This window comes from Rhineura floridana, chromosome 4, assembly GCF_030035675.1.
Source record: "Rhineura floridana isolate rRhiFlo1 chromosome 4, rRhiFlo1.hap2, whole genome shotgun sequence".
NCBI lineage: Eukaryota > Metazoa > Chordata > Lepidosauria > Squamata > Rhineuridae > Rhineura > Rhineura floridana.
Window position 1 is genome coordinate 15,277,165 of NC_084483.1, and position 23,387 is coordinate 15,300,551.

Genomic DNA, 23,387 nt, shown 5'->3' on the forward strand with positions numbered 1-23,387 from the left:
ATATTAGAGATAAAGTTATCAATGGCTTGGATAATCTTCTGGACTGGAATGACGTGATGGAGCTTGATATAGAGAAAATCTATGGAATTAACTGCAGCCATGTGACAATGGAAAAACTCTCAAGAGATAAGCCAGTGCATTTTGTAAAAAAGAAGAACAGAGATATGACTTTACAACAATATTTCAGCAACTTATTCAGAATTGATGGGAAGAAAATATTTGGGATAGAGGAAATTCCCATCAAACTCTTATTATATGACTATGGCTATGACAGCAAGATTATTATGGAATACTGATAATGGAAGATTGGACACTGAAATTACTGGACTTAACAGGACTATTGAAGATGGAAGATGGAATTAATATGGATAATGGAATAATGGCTATTGAAATTATTGGACCTAACAGATTTTGATGAGATGGATTAATCGATATGTTTATTTGGACTATGGTTATGACAATAAGATTATTATTATTATTAACGAGATGGATTAATCAACATGTTTATTTGGAGAAAAATTGATAGATATATTTCTTAAAGAATTGAAACCTCTCTTTGACTTTTTGTGGAAAGAATAAAGTAATGTTTATGAGATTTGATGATTAATTAAGATAACTACTGGAGGAGAGTGATTTTATAATATAATTTAAGAGACAGGATTGTTATATATTGTAGACCTATAACTGATTTGATCTGCGACAAATGGGAAGTCAACATTTTATTTTTTTGTTTAATCATTTTTGTTTTGTTTTGTTTTTTGTCTTTGAATGTTTTATGATTTTGTTTTGTATGTTTTATGAAAATTTGAATAAAAATTATTGTAAAAAAAAAAAAGAAAGAGGAAGGTCTTCAGTAGGACCTGAAAAGATAACAGAGATGGCGCCTGCCTAATATTTAAGAGGAGGGAATTCCACAGGATAGGTGCTGCCACACTTAAGGTCCTGGATCATTACCCGGATCTCTTTAGCCACCCCAGTCTGGATGCTCTTCTGCTGGGCTTCTTGGCCACTCAACCCCTTGTAGGGACTGATCAGGCAGGACTCTTACCTCTTCACAGGGAGTCTTCTTTTTCTCTTCAAAAATGTTCTCAAGCTGCTGGTACATCTCTCTTTGCTGCCACTCCCGTTGCCTCCAGTTTCTAAAGCTGTTCTGCTTGCTGCTGGAACATCAGTTTAATCTGTTCCAGGAGAGTTGCTGTTCCTTCCTCCATTTTGACTCAGGCACACTTTGCTCCCAACTCTTCCTCCAGGAAACTCAATCCCACTGCAAACACCAATGTTGCAAGCACCCCAATCTGTGAGCAGTGTGAGACTTCCAGGGGGTCCAGCGCTTACTCAAGGGTTTGGTTCCCTTGGAATGAAGGTGACTGGAGACTGTGGTGTCTTTATGACATATGGTTTATTTACACATATATACAATCTGAGCATAAAATGGAAGGGTTCTCAGCATTAACACTCGAACAGATTTTGCTTCCCCATTAGGCTTCTAGGGAAGGCTTCCCAAAGCCACGACTTTGGATTCAGCAGAGAGCGAGGCAAGTCTCTCTGTATTTCCAGCTCCCAGTTCCACACCAGACTAGATACACAAAATCTACATCCTGCCCCAACCGGGTGAGTGGGGGAGGGCTACCCTCGTTCCTATGGCAACATATCTGCTCTCCACCAAGTCTTCAGACATGTCAATCAGATCCATCAACTTAGCAAAGAAACTGTCTTGACCAGTTCATCAGGTTTCTTTGCTATAGAATTACAGGCTCGGAGGATACCACAGACATCATCCAAACCAACCCCCTAATCCTATAACAATATTCTTTGGCTCTCTCCAGTTCTGTGAATGGATGAATTACCATATAGCAGAGGTAGGAAACCTTTTTTTCCTCCAGCCTGAGAGCCACATTCTCTTCCGGGGGCCACATGCCAGGGCTGTGCAACGCCAGAGAAAAAGGAGATGGAGGAAGAATGTGAATTTCACCTTTGTACGGTAGGCTAGTCTCTACACACACTGACATCCCCCGCCCCTCTGTTCTCCATTCAGGCAAGCAAGAGGCATGATCAGAGTTCAAGGACATGTTCCAGCCAAGCAGAAACACTCAAGGAGCCTGTGTAGTTAAGCTGGAGAGGAGCATGGCTTACGGAAAGAGGGGGTGGCTGGGAACTGGTGTGGCCTGAGGAGAGTCCCAAGGACCATGTAAAGAAACCTGGCAGGCTGCATTTGATTCCAGGGCTGGAGGTTCCCCACCCTCACCATATGGATGGGAACCCTGTGGCCCTCCATAAGAAGAGCCTGCTGGGTCAGGCCAATGGCCTGGCTTGTCCAGCATCCTGTTCTCACACAGGGGCCAACCAGATGCCAGATGTTGTTGGACTACATCTCCCCTCCTTCCTGTCATGCTGGCTGGGATTGCAGGGAGTTTGCTTGGCTGGAAGGTGCCCTTGGCCTCTGATCAGGCCTCTTGCTTGCCTGGATGGGGGAGCATAGAGAGGGAGGGGGTGCCAGTGGGCATAGGAACACTCCCACAGGGCCCAGGCTCCCCACTCCTGGCCTAAACAAAGCGCCTCCTTGTGAGTAGCCTGGGGCCTGGCAAAAGAATGTTCATGGCGTTGCCACAGAGATTTGCTTTTCCTGAACGGGCAATTTCTCTGCAAGAGTGGGGGTCTAGGACTGTGCTCTGTAGGACACGTGTGGCAGTTTTGCCAAGTAAATTGAGAGCTTCTGTTCGAACTTGTTCCTGTTCCAGTGTGTCTCCACCTCTGTTTTATGAAAAGGGAGGCACATGACACTAGACAAACTCCACCCCTTTTTACTCTAAAACCTGGTCAGATCAGCTCAAATGTGTTGTTGTTTTTAAAAAAATTCAGCTTCAGGCAGATTTCACAACTGATTGGTAGATCAACCCATTTGCCTTCCCGGTGTGGCCAATGGAAACGCTTTGCTAGAGGTTCAGGAAGAGACAGTGACTGGCCCAGCGCTTTGCTGTGGGTGGTCCTGAAAGATCTGAAGTCAGCAGTGAGGAAGGGAGGTGTGGCCAGCCAAGGGCAGTCACTTCAAAACACAGCCAGAAAAACCATTCTCACTGCTTTTGCAGCGACTAGTGTGCCCACAGCCTAGGAGTGCAGCTACACAAGTTGTTCTCTTCTGATATAAAGTCAAGGGCTGGGCCTGTCCTTTCTTTACAGGAGTATATTTAGCTCGCGTCGTAGGAGGCAGCTTGACGCCACTGAGTGGCACCAGTTCGCCAAGGATTCCAGATGGGAGACAGTACCTAGAAACGCCAGGGACTGCGCCTGCATGTGCTCTACCAGTGGAGTGGCCGTGTATCCTACTTTAGAGAGGGCAGCCCACTCTTTCAGGGATGGGGAGTGTTTTCAGTCCAAGGGACACATTCCCCTTTCGGCAACCTTCCAGGGACCACGTGCCCCTGTGAGTGGGTGAGGCCAGAACAACAAATGTGAAGTTTACTTTGGTACAGAAGGCTAGTTTCTACACATAGGCTTCTTTAGGCTGCATCCCAGCAAGCCAAAGGCATGATCAAAGTTCAAGGACACACTCCAGACAGGTGATACTCAAGGAGGGTGCAAAGGAGGGCCGGTGCGGGGTGTGGCTTGGGGAAAAGAGGTGTGGCTGGGGAGGGGGTGTGGTCTGGGGAAAGACCTGAGGGCCAGAGAGAGAGGCCTGGGGGCTGCATTTGGGGCCGTGCACTGCCCCATAGCAGCGCCTCTGCCTTTTTTCACTCCTCAGGGAAGGAAGTGGGTAACCATATGTATTTCTGTATATGTGCAGCTTTCTTATCTCCTCTCCATGACACTTTCATATTGTTTCTGTCCCTAAAAATCAGGGTTTGTGATGTTTTGTTTTGAAGTGCGGGTGTGTGTCTTTTCTTTGGCCTGTCTTATTGTAAGAAGCCGATCAGTAATCCTAAAGTGTATTTGAGTAATGTCATGATCAACTGCAAAACGTCTGGCAACAATTGACCCCCTTATCGGGCTACACAATAGGGGAGAAAGAGGTCATGCCACACTGTAGGGACCCTTTGGGAAATACGCTTGAGAGCATTAGAAGGGCCTTGTGTCATTATAAGGCTGCAGGAGACAGAATGTATTTATAACTATTGGGAAGAGGTGAGCAAGTTCTAATCCTAGACAGTTTTTCAACTGTGTCACTGCTCATTCTTCAACAGTGGTTCACTACCCACACATATAGTGTCTTTTTTAGTAGTTGCTGATCATTCTCAAATTCAGATTAATTTCAGCCCTGGTTGCTGAAAGTGCTTTGCATATTATGGATGGTAAATTTTTGTCACTCATTCAGAAGAATGATAGAACCTCCCCTTTGGGCATCCGTGCCTCCTGATTCACCTTACTTATATTTCCCAAGTTGCTTAGGGTCAAACTAGATGTGATGGGGCAGTCATCTTTACTTATTTAGTGTCTGCTCCATTTACGGAGGAAGGCTCTCATTTTTACATCACAAGGGCTGTGTGGGTAAGGGGAACTTCCCTCCTGTCTCCTGTTCTACCATGCGCTCTGACTTCCAGTTAGGGATGGATGAAACTGTCAACTCTGGTTTCTCTCAGTTTCTCATTTTTTAAATCTTAATTTGAGTTTGCCGCATTTCCTCATCAGTTTGTGATGTGTTTATCTTTTTTAAAAAAACAAAGTCCTTATGCACATTCATCAGCAGTTTACTCTTCATTCCTCCGCATGCAATTTGTGTAATATATACATTTTTGAATTTTCATGCACACTTCACCCAAACATGTGCGTTTTTGTGCATGATACTTTGTTAGAGAGTAGTATGGACTGCCTTCGAGTCGATCCCGACTTATGGCGACCCTACGAATAGGGTGTTCATGGTAAACGATGTTCAGAGGGGGTTTCCCATTGCCTTCCTCTGAGGCCGAGAGGCAGTGACTGGCCCAAGGTCACCCAGTGAGCTTCATAGCTGTGTGGGGATTCGAACCCTGGTCTCCCAGGTCGTAGTCCAGCACCTTAACCACTACACCACACTGAACTGCATCACAATATTCAGAGTATTTGTATGCTGCAATCTTTCAGACATTCTTTCTGCATTTCTGGTGTTTCCCCTCACAGTTTGCTAATATTCTCTGCTTCCAAATATTCATCATTAACATGTTATGCTGAAGACCATTAGTACACAAAGGAAACAATTTTAACAGCTGCTATCACGTTGTGTTTTGAAGTACTGTGCATTGTATTTTATTTAGCAAGCTTAAGGACTCTAACCTTTTTGAATGGGGTGACTATTGGCAGGCTCAGAAAAGTCTGTTTAGGAGACTAAAACGTTAAACTCCTGTTCCTTCTACATTCAGTATATGACGGGGCGCAGGGAACCTGTGACCCTCCACGTGACCATGCCGGCTGGGGCTAATAGGAGTTGGAGTCCAGCAACTTCTAGAGTCATGTTTCTTAACCTTTTTTAACCCGTGGCCCCTCTTGGCGATCATAAAAATCCCATGTCCCCCTTCAAACCTGGCTCCATATGAAATCATTATCAATGTGAGCATTGATGTTGCATGCTTATCACACATGTTTGTATTCTGGGCTCTGTGGAAGACATAGCACAACTTAGGTCACTTTCAACACCCACTCTCTGCGATGAATTGCTGTGCATATCATACGCCACACCACTTGCAAGATAATGCCAAACTACTGTGCACCTGTGATGACATGCTGTTCACGTAATAAACTGCATACAATCTCACCTTCTGAACATTACAGTTCATACTTTCATATTTTAAAATTGTTATTTTTTTACTTGTATATATTTTTGGAAATACTCTCACACCACGCTAAGATCTTCATGTATCCCCCTGGGGTGGGGCATACCCCACTGAGAAACACTAATCTAGAGGGCCACAGGTTAGCCACTCCAATAGTGAGCCAAATAGAGGAATCGTCTTACTGAGTAAAAGGTAACATCCTATGTTCCAACAATATAAACAGAGAAAGGCTTTGCTTCCTCCCAGCATGACAATTAGGTCACATAACCACTAATATTTGCATTTTTAGTATTTATGGGTAGGGAAATCATAAGATGTCACATTATACTTCATTAGTTATATTTCAAGACAAATAAAAATGTAAACAATCTCTTAGCCAGTGCTTCCTAAATGCCATTGTGTCTTTGTAGTAAATGCTTCTACCATCATTTCCACTGCTTTCCAAGCTCATGTTCCTGCTTTTGTCACTATTCACATCCCAGAACTTACCCATTCCAGCAGCAAAATATTACTGAAGGGGGAAAGATCAAAGTCAGAAACAAACAGGATTTTTCTTGGCAGCCTTTTCATCATGGCAGGTAAAAAGTTCAGGAGGGATCTTGCCAAGCATGGGGCCAGACATGGGCTCCAAAAAGGGGTAGCTGATGGTGATGGAGTGGTGGTTCGCCGCCACCCTCTTGACAAGGTTGGATTATTTTCATTTATTTATTACATTTATATCTCACTCGCTAGTTTATCCTCACAACAACCCTGTGAGGTAGGTTAGGCTGAGAGACAGTGATTGGCCCAAGATCACCCAGTGAGCTTTGTGGCCAAGTGGGAATTTGAACTCCTGTCTCCCAGGTCCCAGTCCAACCCTCTAAGCACTACACCACACTGGCATATGCAGGTGCACTGGCAGGAGTGCCAGATTGGCTGTGTAGGTGCAGCCACGCAGCCTCAGTCTTGTTGTTTTGGGACTCCTTTCCCACAACCCTCTTTCAATTGGATTGTCCCACTTCTCAGAAATGCAACATCGACACCAAAGCACTGGGCTGCTTTGGTAATGAGCCACCACCTCTGAATACAGACAGTGCTGCTTTCTATACCCCCTCCCCTCCCTTGCTGTTTGTTTCCAGCATTTCTGTTGGCAATAAAGGGTGAGAGGGAATTGGGGTAACGCCAGCCACTGCAGCTGAAACAGATGTGATGATGATGAAGTCTATTTGCAGACTCATCTGCCATGCAAAAGTCCATGATTTTCCATAATTTGCCATGCTATCTGCTTTGGAAGGAAAGGCAGGATAGGTTTTTTATGATGTTCTGAATTGTTTTTATTATATTGTTTTATTCTTGCTGTGGAAGCCACTTTGAGGTCACCTGCTGATGAAAAGCGGCATGCATATATACTAAATAAATAAATAAAACAGTAATTTAATAATAAATATAAATAAGTATGGTTCTCTCCAGTTTCAATGCGTACAAGTAAAATTGGTCATTTTCTGCCAGCCTTAAGGTGGCATGGTAGCAGTAAGGAAAAGCAGGTTGTTGGGAACAAAAAAAAGTAAAATTTTTGAATAGGGGTGACTCTACACGTCTATCCATAGTTTGCTCACTAATTGTCACTTTGTCCCTCTAGCATCGCCTGGTGCAGGAATGGGGAACCTGTGGCCCTCCAGATGCTGTGGGACTCCCAGCAGCCCCAGTCAGCATGGCCAATGGTGAGGGAGTCTGAGAGTTGTAGGCCAGCAACATCTGCAGGGGGAAAGTTTATCCTCTCTGGAGAGATGGACAAATCTGTCAATTTCAGTTCTCTCCCATTTCTCATTTTTACAATCTTAAGTTCAGTTATTTCCACAACAATTTGCAATCTATTTATTTTTAAAATCCTCATGAAAATCCATCAGCATTTTAGTGCGTTTCTCTTACTAAATTCATTTTTGTGTGCTGTTTTGATGACTCTACACAGTTTTGCAAGCAATTTCCCCTAGTGTAAGGCATTTTTGTATATTGCTTTTACCAATGTATTCATTTTTATGCATATTTTCCCCCTAACATATATGCAACGTTTGTGCTTCAATTCGCGCATTGGTTCGAGGAGTATGAATTAGATAATTTCTTATTAAAATTGAATTTCTCCCCCATCCCTAGAATATTAGTTTTCAGGGATATTTATTTCCTGCCCTTCCTCATGAAGGAGCCATGGCAGCAAACACATGAACAAATTGTTTTTTTAAAAAAAGCATTCTGAAAACAGTTACAGATTTTTTTTAAAAATCCATTCTGAAAACAGTTACATGGATGGCCAGGTCTCATGGGGAGGGTGCATAGGGAAGTGGTACAGAGTGCATGCTTTGCATGCAGGTGTTGGGTTCAAGCCAATTTTTTAAAGCTGGTAGCATGAAGACCTCTGTTTGAGATTATGGAAAGCATCTGTCAGCCAGGTTAGACAATACTGGGTGAGATGGATAAATAGTGTGACTGGCTATTGGGCAGCTTGTTATTGGTCCTGCTTGCCCATAGCAGAAATCTGGATGCCTTGTTTTATTGAAGAAACTGCCCGCAATGATGCTGTTGTTGGGATTTAATGTGGAATTCAGGTCATTTTATTCCAGAGAAACAGGCAAGAACCTAGTGAGGAAGAGGAGCGTTTGCTGAAGGTCAAGACGAGAAGGAGTCACCAGATGCTGGTGGAGGTACGGAGAGATAAGAGGCAGTAGTCTGTCCCTGATAAGCTACAGAGCATAAATGATCCTGGAATTGTTAGCATACAGAGGAGGAGGAGGAGGCTGGAGGAGAGCCCTCTTTGTATTCACTCTGCCTCCAGATATTCTTTTGTAACTGACAGGGCTGATTGAGGGCAAAGACTGGGGCACAGCGCTGCTTAGGAGAGCTGACGAACATGAAAGTGAAAGGCGACAGCACAGTGAGCGTGTGCGTACCTGGCAACTGCCAATCTCAATGCGAAACTCCAAGTCTCCACCGTCTCTGACTGCTACTCTGCACAACTCATTTGGAGAGGGTGAGGCATCCCTTTGAGTTATGGCTTTAATGGAAGATCCCGGCTGCCTGGTACAACCTGCAGCATAGCAGGTTAATCACTGAGCTAATTAAAGGTCTCTTGTTGAGTCAGTTGCTGGGGGCAGAAGCACATGTTATGCCAGCAAGCACATATTTGCCAGTTAATGGGAATGGGAGAGGACTGAGTTGGGGGCACTTGTAGAGGAGAAACAGCAGACGGAAGGGGTGTCTTAAACCCTTTCAGCCATCTGTGACTATCCCCTGAAATGCACTCTCTGTAGGACTTTACCACAGAGGTGCAGTTAGGGATGGGCTTCTGGCTGAAGTCGAGGGGTGGTGTTCAATTCTAGTCCGACTCAAAGTAGACCCATTGAAGTTAATACACAAGATTAATTTAAGTTCATTATTAATTTCAATGGACCTACTCTGAGTAGGACTTTGTTGACTACAACTCCAGGATCTCACTCCCCTGCTCCCCGAAATGACCATGCAAAGAGTGACAGATGATGAGGGCTGTGACAGACCTCACTTCAGCATCTGGGTACATTGGACCCAACAGGACTGATTCTGGTAACTGCAACATCCTTTCTTGTGTTTAGCATCAGGGCAGCAGAAGCAAACTCCATTTAATCCTGTAGTTACAATGGCACTATGATTTAAATGAGTTTAAAATGTAAAACTGCATACATTCAGAAAATGTTATTTTTTTTAATCAGGGTTGACAAACTGTTTTGTTGGTTTGTTAGTGTGTTGCTAGTGTGTTGCTCTAACATATCAGGCATGTAGAAGCAGTTGAGAAGCATGGCTTCCTCTGTGGTAGCCCCAAAACTGTGGAACTCCCTCCCCACAGAGATGCACCTAGCATCATCATTATCCAGCTTTTATACATTTGTTTTGTTTTGTTTTCAATTGTGTTGTTTTGTTGTTGTAACTTGCCCTGGGACTTTCTGGTCGTGGCGGTGGCAAGAAATCTAATAAACAACAACATGGCAGTCAGGGTTTACTGTGTGCTTCACAACTGAAATAATGAATGTGGCCATCTTAAGGGGTGTGCCGTAAGATAATTAACTCCGGAGGCTAACATTAAGTAGCTGCACCATTTCCTCTCCACATAATGAAGCTTTCCAGTCTCTAAGTTGGCAGGAGGAAAAATGAAGAAAATTGGCCTTGAGGAATGGTTATAGGAGATAAGTACCAGACGGAGAAAGGGGTTAAACACCTTTCCCACCTAATGATCCCTGCTCCCACAGGGAAAGGGCTATAGTGCAGCGGTAGAACATCTACTTTGCAGAAGACTGCAGGATCAATCCATGGTATCTGTCGGAAGGGCTGGGAAATGTTCCCTGTCTGAAACCCTGGAGAGCTGCTGCCAGCCAGTGTAGACAATATGGAGCTAGATGGACCAGGCAGCTTCCTATGTTCCTAATAGTAGGACTAGACAGAATATCATGGTAGCCTGTGATGTCAGCTTTCACCCTTAATGGCCATTACTGGTATCTTCTTCTTCTTGGTGATCACTCGTGACCGAGTAAGATTGTCTTCCAAAATAAAGTCTTTAACAAAGGATCCGTCTGAATCTGTATCCACCGCCGATGTACCAGTTCATGACTAGGGGCTTCTGGATTTCACAGTCCTGCCCCTGTCGTCATTCACTGATCGCCATGGGACTTTTGTTATGGAAGATGCCTGTGCATGAATTTGTTTTATGTGGGGAGATCGGCGCACCACGATCAACACACAATCTTGACAGAAAAAGGCTTTGATCCAATGGCATGGGTACCAGTCCTTTATCTGCTGCAGCTTTCATCCGCCTTCACAGCCATTGTAACATACACATTGATATCCTCCGCCTGTTCTGCCATTGAGGACATTCTTGGATCGTTCTTTGTCTGGTTCCTCTCCCTTGACCTTACCGCCATGGGTGACCCTGCTGGGAGTACATGACTCCCGACGGCATCGCTCATAGGGTTCATTGGAACATGCAAGCCCACTCACCACTACAAAGTGATGATCCAGCGAGGGGATTACTGGTATAGCCCTGGGGCCATAGATGTACTGCCTAGATTTTCAGAGATTTAAGAAGACATTGGTGTAGTAGGCTTCACTCACAATCCTACACAAACCTACCTATCTGGGATTAAGTCTCACTGAACTCAAAATGAGGCTTAATTCTGAGTAGTCATGAATAGGATTGCACTGTGAGAGATTCAGTGATTTCTCTACACATTTTTTGACTTTTGGTTAGGAGAATCCTCAGAAATCATAATTTCATCTAGCCCTTGGGAAGAATCTGTTGAACTTCTGCCTGTGTCACTGGCTGCTGGTGAAGGCCCAGGAATCTTTTAGGAGAAAAAACAAACAAGTTGCCAGCTCTTGTGATAATGTTACAGTCCACAGGTAGTATACACAAAAGTTTCTGAGGAATTCAAAGCAAAACTGTTATATCTGAACAGACTATTTCTAATTGTCACTTTCAAGGGAAACTACAGATTGAGAGCCAGTATGCTGTGATGATTAAAGACCTAGGTGAGATCTGGTTTAAAACCCTCCACTCACCCCTGAAGCTCACTGCATGATCTTGGGCTACTAACTGTCTTTCATCCTAACCTACCTCACAGGATTGTTGCTGTGAAGATAAAATTGGAGTGGGAGACATGATGTACAGCTCCTGTGTTCTATGGAGAAAGGGCAGAGTAGAAAGGGGTGGGGGACCTGTGCCTCTCCAGATGATGTTGGATTCCAATTCCCATCAGCCCCTGGCCAGCATGGCTAATGATCAGGGATGATGGGAGATGTAGTCCAGTTCCCCACTCCTGTATAAAGAAATATCTAAGCTGAATCATGCAAGATGTTCTGTACTCATGTGTGAATACCTGAGTACAAAATACACAAGCAGCATGTCAAATGTCAACCATGACTGCATGTATTATTTATGCCTGTTACTCTTTAGAGGCAGATGGGTGTGATGGTCCACTCTTGTTTTAGAGAAGGAATTGTGACAATAAATAACATGCAGGTGTGGTTCACATTTGATACATCCACTTGTGTGTTTTGTACTCAGTCTTGACTGGCTCTAAGAATTTTGATATTAAGTGCAAAATATTGACTAGAAATACATACAAATGACAAATGAATGTAAGAGGTCTGTGCCAAATGGAAGCAAAACTCATGCCAAATACCACAGCATTTGGGAATCCTGGTGCTTTAGGGCGCACCATGATTGACCATGGTAGAAACATGATCTGCACTATGCATTTAAAGCAGTATTATACCACTTTAAATAGTCATGGCTTCCCCAAAAGAAATCCTGGGAACCTTAGTTTGTTAAGGGTGCTGAGAGCTGTAGTGGTCCCCTATTCCCTTCAGAGAACTATAATTCTAAGAGCGATGTAACAGTCAATCCCTCTTCCCAGGTAACTCTGGTAACTGTAGCTCTGTGAGGGGAATAGAGGTCTCCCATCAACTCTGAACACCCTTAACAAACTACCCAGGAGTCGGGGGAAGCCATGACTATTTAAATACTGCTGTGAATATATAGTGCAGAGGGAACCTTAAGCTACAGTGTATGTTCTTTTACCAAACCTAAAAATCCATGCATCAGATCAGATTCCTGCCCCAACTCAGCAAATACTCTATTCTTTTTTTTTAAAGGGGGGGAGAAGTAAGCTATGACCTGCATGATCCAGTCAAAGTTAAGTAATTTTATATCCAATTAATTTCAGTGGGAGAGTTTAGCACATGTTTATATCTCTCTTGTTGAAATCAGTAGAATTTAAAAGTGATGGATTTTCTCTGGATCATATCCACTGCTTTGAAGGGAGTGCAGTGATATAACTGGGGCTGCCAGATGAAAACTTATTTAACTGATGTTTCCTCTTGTGGACAAACAATAAGGGGGTGTGCTATAGCTTGGTGATAGAGGACATGCTTGCATGTAGAATTTCCTAGCACCTGCACCTAAGAGATATTAGATTAGCATGGGGAAGGAAAATAAAATACTGCCTATGACCTCGAGTAATCGCTGCCAGACAGAGACAACAATACTAGGCTAGATGGACCAAGGATCCCCAAACTGTCCAATCAACTTTGTAGTTTGCTTTTTTTTCTTTTTTTGTAAACCACCACAATATTTTCAAATGGTGGGTGGTTTGTAAATTCTATATTAAATATTTTTTTAAAAAATGACCTCAGAGCAGCTTCACTTTTTCATAAACCATGCAAGGGCTGGTGCTGGAGGAAACATTCATACAAATGCATTTCAGCTTGTGGAACTTCTTCCAAAGGAAATGTCAACATCTGCCCATGACCCAAAGATGAAAGAGTCCAAGACCATACAGTTGTTAAAGCGAGGGCTTCCAACCAATTCTTGAAAGGTGGTTACAGCTTTGCACTTGTGTTGTGCAAGCCTGAAACTGTGTTGATCATTTTTGCCAACTATGACATCGGTCGGAATCCAGGAGAAAGAAAACACTTAGAGTAGCAGGTGCACATGTGCTCTCTTCAGAGGAACAGTGGAGAAGGGTATGGCTCAGTGGTAGAGCATCTGCTCTGAATGCAGAAGACCCCAAGTTGAATCTGGCATCTCCAGATAGGGCAGAATGCCCCCTGCCTGAAATCCAGGAGAGCCACTGCCAGCCAGTATAGACAACACTGAGCTAGATGGACCCATGGTCTGTCTCAATATAAGGCAGGTTCCTGTGTGAGACAAGGGGAGGCCTGTTGCCACAGAGCAGGAATGGAATAGCCAGCAGTAGGGATGGAAAGACCTATCAATTTTGATTCTCTCTTCTCATTTTTCCAATCTTAAATGCAGTTCTCCACGTTTCTGCAGTAACCTGCTATTTTTTTAAAATTCTCATGAAAATTCTTCAGCATTTAGGGCAAATTTCTCCTAATAAACACATTTTTGTATGCAGTTTTGACTAACATGCACGTTTTTGCAAGCAATCTGTCCCCAAATAATACATTTTTCTGTATTAGCTTCATGAATATATTAATGTTTAGGCCAGAGCTTGGAAAAGTTACTTTTTTGAACTACAGCTCCCATCAGCCTAATCCAGTGGCCATGTTGCCTAGGGCTGATGGGAGTTGTAGTTCAAAAAAGTAACTTTTCCAAGCTCTGGTAGCACACCTTCCCTTAATATATGCATTTTTGTAAACCTTGGTTGGTTGGAGAACTCCGTCACAAAATCTGGATAAGTGTAAATTTTGAAGGATGGCTGTGTTCTCGTTCTAGTGTTTTGGAAAGTGCAGATTCGATAGATTTGGTTTTAAATCCACACTGAATGGAATTTCTTCCCCATTCCTAGCAGGCACTGCTATATTTTATTTATTTAAATATTTATATACCACTTTATCATTCACATGTCTAAGCAGTGTACAGAGAGGGCTGCAGAAATCAGATAATAAAGCAAAATGAAAGTGAGCATAAAGGATTATGAAGGGACAGGACATGTTGGCCTGAGATCTGGCACAGCATACTGGCAATGAAGGCCGCAATCCCTGTACAAAGGTACTTGGGAGGAAGTCCAACTGAACTTTTTTTTATGAGCAGACATGATATAATTGTGCTCGAAGAGGCTGAGTTATGAATCACGAAGGCCCTGGTTCAAATCTTGCTTCTGCCAGGAACACACTCTCTGGCCATACTCAGCCTCTGCCTCTTGCTGAGTTCTTCAGTTTAACCTGCCCCCCCTCCATCCACAGAATAGTTGTCCAGCATTGGTGAGCATCCCTCCCTTGAAATGCTAAAAAAAGTCGGGTCACATTCTTGGGCCCAGGACAAATATTCATACTACTATAAAAACAAAGATCAGAAAACAGACTGATGTATTAAATTACAGTAAAAACAAACAAACAATGATACAGAGACGCAGACATCACAGTTTACAGGGAGAGAGACTGGTGATTTGTAAGAACCCTAAGAATTATTATTGTGCAATGTGCCCCTTTGTTCTACTGTTTCTAGTCAGTTTCACTAACATTTCTAGTCAGTTTCACTAACATTTCTAGTCAGTTTCACTAACATTGCAACCCTCTTGTCCAGTTTCAGTGGCTTCCAATGTGAATTTGTGTTCTTGGTTCATTGATTAAATTTTATGTGTCCATTTGTGTCCACTGGGTGTGTAAAAGCTAGGACTGGGTGTCCATTTGTACACACAATTATTACTTTAAAAATGGCTTTCAGCGACCCATTTCAACTCAACAGGCAGAATCCAGCAGCTGGACTGCCCCCGAATCGTACTTCAACACTGGCAAGAGCATCCTCCATTGCTTCTGAGGGGAGGGCAGCAGGCTAGTGTAGGGGGTTTAGGGCTGACTGTAGATGGCACACACGGCTCTATCCTCCAAAGCCTGGTCGCCACTCCCTGCCTTTCCAACACCTGCTGCCAGAGGCAGGCACCTCACTCTGTCTAATGGTAGGGCCAGCTCTGGGGGGAGGGGGCTGCAGCAGGAGGGGGATATTGCCCCAAATGGCCACCCTCCCTGTTCTGCTGATAAATACCTTCCATCAGCATAGCAAAGCCAATTGGAGTCCACCCATTATCTATGAACCCTTATATGTAAAAAGAGAAGGGAATTAGAAAAATAAGAGAACTAAGGATTATATTATTGCAAGCACACTACATTCTGCTTTAAATAAAAAGGTATACAGAAAGCTTTATCCAGTCAAAGCCTCAGATTTCACATACAGATCTGTATCACTGGATTGGGGTCTCTGTTTCAGATCAAACCTACCCATGGGTCAACACAGCAACCTCTCCAGTGGCAACTGGTCAAAGCATTACGTTGTTTTGTTGACCTGAGCACACCCTTATTTTGTTGTGAGCCAGAGGTAGGGAACCTTTAGTGTTCCAGATGTTGCTGGACGGACTCCAAATCCCTTCAGCCCGAGCCAGCATGGCCAATGGTCAGGAATGATGGGAGTTGTAGTTCAGCAATATCAGGGAGGGCCACAGGCTCCCCACACCTGCTTTAAACTGTCCTGTTGCTTAATTAGCATCATAAGCAGACAGCCAGAAAGTAGCATTTTCTATTCCCAGCTAAGTGCGGTAGAAATATTTCCCTTTACAACACATACTGCTTCCCACCCCCCACTCACCTCAGTCTCCTGTCACTTAGCACGATGCTCTTCAAACATGCCTTTTTTGGTTAGGAGGAGGAGGGGAATGTGTTGCTTTTTTCATCTTAGACAACAGTGTCAGCATTTTAAGATGAGTTCTGCATCCTTACCAACCCCTCCTAAATAATGTTTCACTTCCCCTTAAATGAATTCTGCTGTAATTGAGGTGCTGCAGCTAGCTAGCTGATTGCGAATGATGGCTTCTCTATTTAGGACAGAGGTGGGCTTTCTTTTGATTCAAGAGTGCTTACTAGTGCTTTCTCAATAAAACTGGCAGGAAGGCGATACATCTCCTGCAAGGCCACAAAAATGGACAAGCTGAAGGCTCCAGTTCTTCACATGCTGAACTGATACAACATTCTCTTAAGGTGGTTTCTTCTCTCGTTTGTATCCACAGAGGTTTATAAATACTGTATAAATACAACTGGTGGATTTCAGAGATTAACCAGTGGCTGAAGTTTAAAGCAAGGAAACAGAGCCACTGGACACTCAGGGGATCTGGACTTACCTTTTAACAACAACAACAGACATGTGACATTGCCTTCCCCTGCTGCTTAAACCTATGCATGTTCATTCAGATGCAAGTTTTGTTGAATTCAGCAGGGAATATTTAAAAAAAAAATGTGTGGCTATGGTTGCAGCCTATATAATGCACACAAACCAAGTCATATGCAGTGGGGGATGTAGGAGAAGCAAGCTGCCGCCACCACTAGCACTCTGGTCAGCAGCCTGAACTGAGCTTGACTTAGCCTCCTGAGTAGAAGCAAAAGCCACAAACAGTTTCCCCAAGGGATATTGCATTGGCCTGTCCTCCACTAATTTTGTCTGGTTATGATGTTTCCTCATGCCCCCAAGCAAGCGTATGCATTTGTAGGGAGAACCCCATGATCCTATGAGGGGTAGGCAGGACTCTTCACCCTCACCCTGTAATATACCTCAGAAGACTGTCTGCTAACATGCTTATACATCTGCAGGATAACCATCTGTTGGGGATGCTCTAGCTCCAGATTTCCTCCATCAAGCAGGGAGGGAGGGACTAGATGGCCTCCATGGTCACCTCAACCATCAACTTCCCCATGGGAAGAATCCTGATTACATTTCTTCAGTGGAAGCTGGTCCATTAGGGCGAATAGAACACTGCCCCACCAATCTCAGTCTGCCCTCAGCCAACTCCCACCTGGCTGGCTTTTTATTTACAAACATCCAAGGGATACTCTGTCATTGGCCACGGCTACACCTGTTCTGTGAAATTGTTTAAATTCAGTACTGCTAAGTTTTATTAGCATTTTTAGACCGTTTCAGAGGTTCTGATAGAATGCAAACCATCTTGTGGATCCTACTGTGAACAGAAAGAAGGGATTTCCATTAGATCATGATCATGCACCGTATGCAAGTCTCTTCACACTTTGAAGCTCTGCTTACACAGTACGCTTACACAGTATAGCAATTTGGTTTCTGAATAGTCGTCTTTCACAAGCTCATCATTTCTGATCCATTCCAACCTAGCAACTCAGAATCCAGGCATACGGTAGTCAAGGGGTTTGTAATGTGCATATCTTCAAAGTTGAGAAATGCACAGCAAGAGATGGAGTTGCTTCTGTTGCTTTGTACTATTGTGGCTTCTATGAAAGCCACAACAGAACAGATGATTCTCGGGGGGGGGTTGTATCCAGTGAATGCTGGTCCATTGAGGCAAATGGGGCACTGTCCCACCAACTTCAGCCTGTCCTCAACCAGCCCCCACCTGCCCTGCCTTCTTACTTACATCCAGTTCAGGGGCATGGCATTGCCTGTCAACTTCCTTCTTCTCAGTGTCAGCGCTGCCCTTACAGAACTCTGCAGGGAGGAGGACGGGGACAAAACTAGTATTAGTTTGCTCTGCCTGTCAATGGATTTGGCTCCCCTTACTCTTTGGACTCCCCGCCTTCCTCACTACCAGTCCCAATGGGCACCAGCCACCATGATATAGAGATACAATTCTATATTATGCAAACAGCTATATCCAAGGTGAATGTTCAAAGAAAGGCAGAACAGGTCAGAGAATTACATTTCCCTTGTTCTGCAACAAATTAGAGAAGAATTTAGGCTGCTGTTAGCAAAGCTACTTTATTCCCACATGGGATGGGTATCATGTTAAAGATCCAGAAGTAGTTTGATTGTTTTTGACCTCAAACCAAGGGCATCAAAGAGTTGTGTGTGTGTGTTTAGTGCCAAGTTAGCTCTGGGAGTTAGTAGCGTGCAATATATGGTTGCAATGGAACTCAAATGATCCAACTAGCCCACACTGGGAGGGGACATGATCCGTGTTCTTTTAATAAATGTATTTTAAAGGTGAAAGGATTGTTCTGTTTCAGTAGATAAGAAAAAGGGAAATGAAATGCTGAATTGGAAGTGTCAAACCATATGTGAACTCTTTTCAAGCTTCCTTGTTACAGAAGTGGTGATGGTGCCAGTCCATTAGATGATGCTTATCATGAAAAGAGAGACACACAGCCACTGAAATGTTTCAACAAGCCTTTAGAGTAGAAACCTTATCCCAGTCTCCATCTGTGTTGGAACTTTTTTAAAGATGATTTAAATAAATAAATAAATAAAGACTAAGATGCATCCAGACTCAGAAGAAGGCAATGGTAAACCACCTCTGAATACCTCTTACCACGAAAACCCTATGAACAGAGTATCCAAAATGCAACACGAGATAATGCTGGAAGATGAGACCCCCAGGTCAGAAGGCACTCACCGAGCTACTGGGGAAGAACAAAGGACAAGTACGACTAGCGCTGTGACTAATGACGCAGCTGGGTCAAAGCTGAAAGGAAGCCCAGAGGCTGATGCACACAGATGCGAAAGGAGAGTCCGGAGTAGTACGACGCACACAGTAGGAACATGGAATGTGAGAAGCATGAACCAGGGAAAGTTAGAAATTGTCAAGCAAGAAATGGAGCATATCAACATTACAATACTTGGCGTGAGTGAATTAAAATGGACTGGAATGGGACATTTTCAGTCAGGCAACTACAAAATATTTTATGCAGGAAATGAGAAATCAAGAGGAAACGGGGTTGCTTTAATAGTGAGAAGTGATGTAGCAAAAGCAATTAGGAGCTACAACACAAGGTCTGAGCGAGCGATATCAATGAGATTAAATGGGAAACCTATTAACATAACCATCATCCAAGTCTACGCTCCAACATCAAATGCAGAAGAAGAGGAATTGGAGAGATTTTTTGCAGAAGTACAGGAGGAAATAGATCACACACCAAAACAAGATATGATGATAATCATGGGGGACTGGAATGCAAAAGTAGGGAACAGAGAAGAACTAGGAATTGTGGGGAAATGGGGCTTAGGTGACAGAAATGAAGCAGGAGAAAGACTTATTGAATTCTGTGAAGCCAATGATTTGTTTCTTGCCAACACAGTTTTTGAGCAACCAAAAAGACGGCTGTACACGTGGACATCACCAGATGGTCAATATAGGAATCAAATTGATTATATAATTGGAAACAGAAGATGGAGAAGTTCCATACTTTCTGCAAAAACAAGACCAGGAGCAGACTGCGGTACAGATCATGAACTGATCGTATCGAAAATCAGAGTAAAGCTAAAGAAGAAGAACAAAGCACTCATAATGCCAAAATACAATTTAAATAACATCCCAGAAGCATATGAAGATCAAATGAGGAACAGGTTTGAGGCTTTAAACTCAGTTGACAGAGAACCAGAAGAACTATGGAAAGAAGTCAGACTCATGATCAGGAAAGAATGCAAAAAGACAATACCTCTTGTTAAAAAGAGAGAAAGACCTCAATGGATGACTGAAGAAACTCTTAAAATGGTTAAAGAGAGAAGGAAAGCAAAAGCAAAAGGAGATAGAAACACAGTCAGAACCCTAAATGCAACGATACAACAACTAATACGTAGGGACAAAGAAAACTATTACAATAGTTATTGTATAGAAATAGAAAAGGACAACAAAATGGGAAGAACAAGAGCCCTATTCCAAAAGATTAGAGAAATTAAAGGGAAATTTAAACCACGAGTAGGGATGTTGAATAATCAACAGGGGAACACACTGACTGACAGAGATGAAATAAAAGGAAGATGGAAGCAATACACTGAAAAACTCTATAATAGAGATGACAGGATGACAGATTCATTCATGGAGGAACCATATGATGAAGAACCAGAAATTTTAGAATGTGAGGTGAAAGCTGCTCTTAAAATTCTTGGAAGAAACAAATCACCAGGAATAGACGGCATACCAATAGAGTTACTACAAGCTACTGAGACTGAATCTGTCCAAATTTTGACAAGAATTTGTCAAGAAATATGGAAAACTAAACAATGGCCCACAGACTGGAAGCATCCAATATATATCCCACTTCCAAAGAAAGGGAATCCCAGAGAATGCAGTAATTACCGAACTATTGCCTTAATATCCCATGCAAGTAAAGTAATGCTCAAGATTCTACAACAAAGGCTCTTACCATATATGGAGCGAGAAATGCCAGACATCCAAGCTGTATTTAGAAAGGGAAGAGGCACCAGAGATCATATCACAAACATAGGTCGGATAATGGAACGGACCAAGGAATTTCAGAAGAAAATCACCCTGTGCTTTATAGACTACAGCAAAGCCTTTGACTGTGTAGATCATGAAAAACTATGGAATGCTTTAAAAGAAATGGGGGTGCCACAGCATCTGATTGTCCTGATGCACAACCTATACTCTGGAGAAGAGGCTACTGTAAGGACAGAATATGGAGAAACCGATTGGTTCCCCATCGGAAAGGGTGAGAGACAGGGTTGTATTTTATCACCTTATTTGTTTAATCTGTACGCAGAACATATCATACGGAAAGCAGGATTGGACCAAGGTGAAGGAGTTGTGAAAATTGGAGGGACAAATACAAATAATTTAAGATATGCAGACGATACCATACTCGTAGCAGAAACCAGTAATGATTTGAAACGAATGCTGATGAAAGTTAAAGAGGAAAGCACAAAAGCAGGGCTACAGCTGAACGTCAAGAAGACTAAAGTAATGACAACAGAAGATTTATGTAACTTCACAGTTGACAATGAGGACATTGAAGTTGTCAAGGATTATCAGTACCTCGACACAGTCATTAACCAAAATGGAGACAATAGTCAAGAAATCAGAAGAAGGCTAGGACTGGGTAGGGCAGCTATGAGAGAACTAGAAAAGATCCTCAAATGCAAAGATGTATCACTGAACACCAAAGTCAGGATCATTCAGACCATGGTATTCCCGATCTCTATGTATGGATGTGAAAGTTGGACAGTGAAAAAGGCAGATAAGAGAAAAATCAACTCATTTGAAATGTGGTGCTGGAGGAGAGCTTTGTGCATACCATGGACTGCAAAAAAGACAAATAATTGGGTGTTAGATCAAATTAAACCAGAACTATCACTTGAAGCTAAAATGTTGAAACTAAGGTTATCATACTTTGGACACATAATGAGAAGACATGATTCACTAGAAAAGACAATAATGCTGGGAAAAACAGAAGGAAGTAGAAAAAGAGGAAGGCCAAACAAGAGATGGATTGATTCCATAGAGGAAGCCACAGACCTGAACTTACAAGATCTGAGCAGGGTGGTTCATGACAGATGCTCTTGGAGGTCACTGATTCATAGGGTCGCCATAAGTCGTAGTCGACTTGAAGGCACATAACAACAACAATAATTTATTATCGTGCCAGATTGTCAGATGGGATCAAGCCACAGACATTATGTTTTAATGTATTGGTTGTTAAGATCCATGGCTAATGGAATTTACAGTCATACACAGTGTCTTTAAAAATGAGTTGGCTGAAAATAAACCTCCATCCAATGAGACTCGCTATCAGCAAGGGACCATTTGGTCAAAATAAATGGCCCTTCCTTTCAAAAGTAAGGCATTTTGCTCTCTCAGTCTGAAACCTTTTCAAATCAAATGAGATAAAGCATGAAAGTAAAATGTATGGTGGCCATGAAAACTTTCAGATAGATTTTTTTTTAAAAATGTGTGTGTAATTCCCAGTGGCTATTGTGTGACAACCAAAAATTATTATATTTGCACCAAGGTCACAGCATCAGAAGAGAATATGTGGCCTGTTTAATGATATAGTACAAAAGGGAATGCGTTTTCTTTTTCAAAAGAGCTTGCTTATACTTTGAGGGAACTGATTTACCCCAGGAAATATGTAGCTATATATAAATAAGCTATCCTTTTGTGTACAATCATGGTGTACTACTGATTGGCTCTGTGTGTGCATGTGCGTGTGCATGTGTGTGTGTATGTCTGTGAGAGGGAAGTCTTCTTTTTTTTAAAAAAATCCATATATTATTCCTCCATTGGATATAAGATGTTTCCATACACAATACTGCATGAAGAAGTCTTGAGAGTATCTGCTTTGTGTCACAAGTACAGTGTTGAAATATGATATTACATAGGGTTTTTTTAGCAGAATAAAGAGCAGGTGAATAAATCTACTCCCAATTCTTGATATAAAGTCAACCACATTTATTTCATTGCCTGGCTCAAACCAAGGGCCTCTCTGTATCTTCAGATAAGACTAATAACCTAAAACTCAGATTGACATTAGTAAGTTATTGTGGTCTGGATTCTTTGATCTGTTTAAAAGAGGCTAGGGACTGTGCAGTGATGAACATACAACAATGCCTTGTTTTAAGCATAATTGCATACTAAATATGTATATTAGAAGAAATGCGCTCTAACATGCTGATCAGTTTGGGGTTTTTTTTAAAAAAAAGGCCCATCCAAAATGCATCAGCATTGTAGCATGCATTTCTCCTAATATACATATTTTAGTATGCAATTATGCTTAAAACAAGGCATTGTTGTATCTTATTTCCGCTAATGCATTCATTTTATGCACACTTTCCCTACGTACTGCATTAGTTTTGTTGGAGAACTTCATCACAAAATTCAGAGAAGTGCAAATTTCAAAGGATAACTGTGTTTGGCAGCGGCATCACTAGCGGGAGTGCGGGGGGGTGCGGACCTCCGGCGCGCGCTCTCCCAGGGGCATGGACAGGGGTGGCTGGTTGTGCTGTGTGCTCACCACACGCTCCAGGCTGATGGTGGAAGGCCCGTCCAGGCTTCACTGCCAGTGAGCAGGCGCCTGCTTTCAGCACGCACCGAACCGGGTGCCGGGTCGCAGCGGCGTCACTAGCGGGAGTGCAGGGGGGTGCGGCTCTGGGTGTCACCCCCCTCATGGTGTCACCCAGGTGCGATCCGCACTCCCCGCACCCCGGTAGTGACGCCCCTGGTGTTTGGTTCCCAAGTATTGTTTTAGGAGTGCAAATTGGAGAGGTTTGCAATAAAATGTAACCATTTCTCTCATATCCTTACCTATCTAGGGTCTGTTTACTTGGAAGAGAGCCCTGTTCTCAGTGGGACATACATCCAAGTAAGCATGCTTAGGATGAGGCTGCAGCTCTGCAAACATGCCCTCCTATGTGAAGGAAAGAAGACATGCCCCATAAGCCTA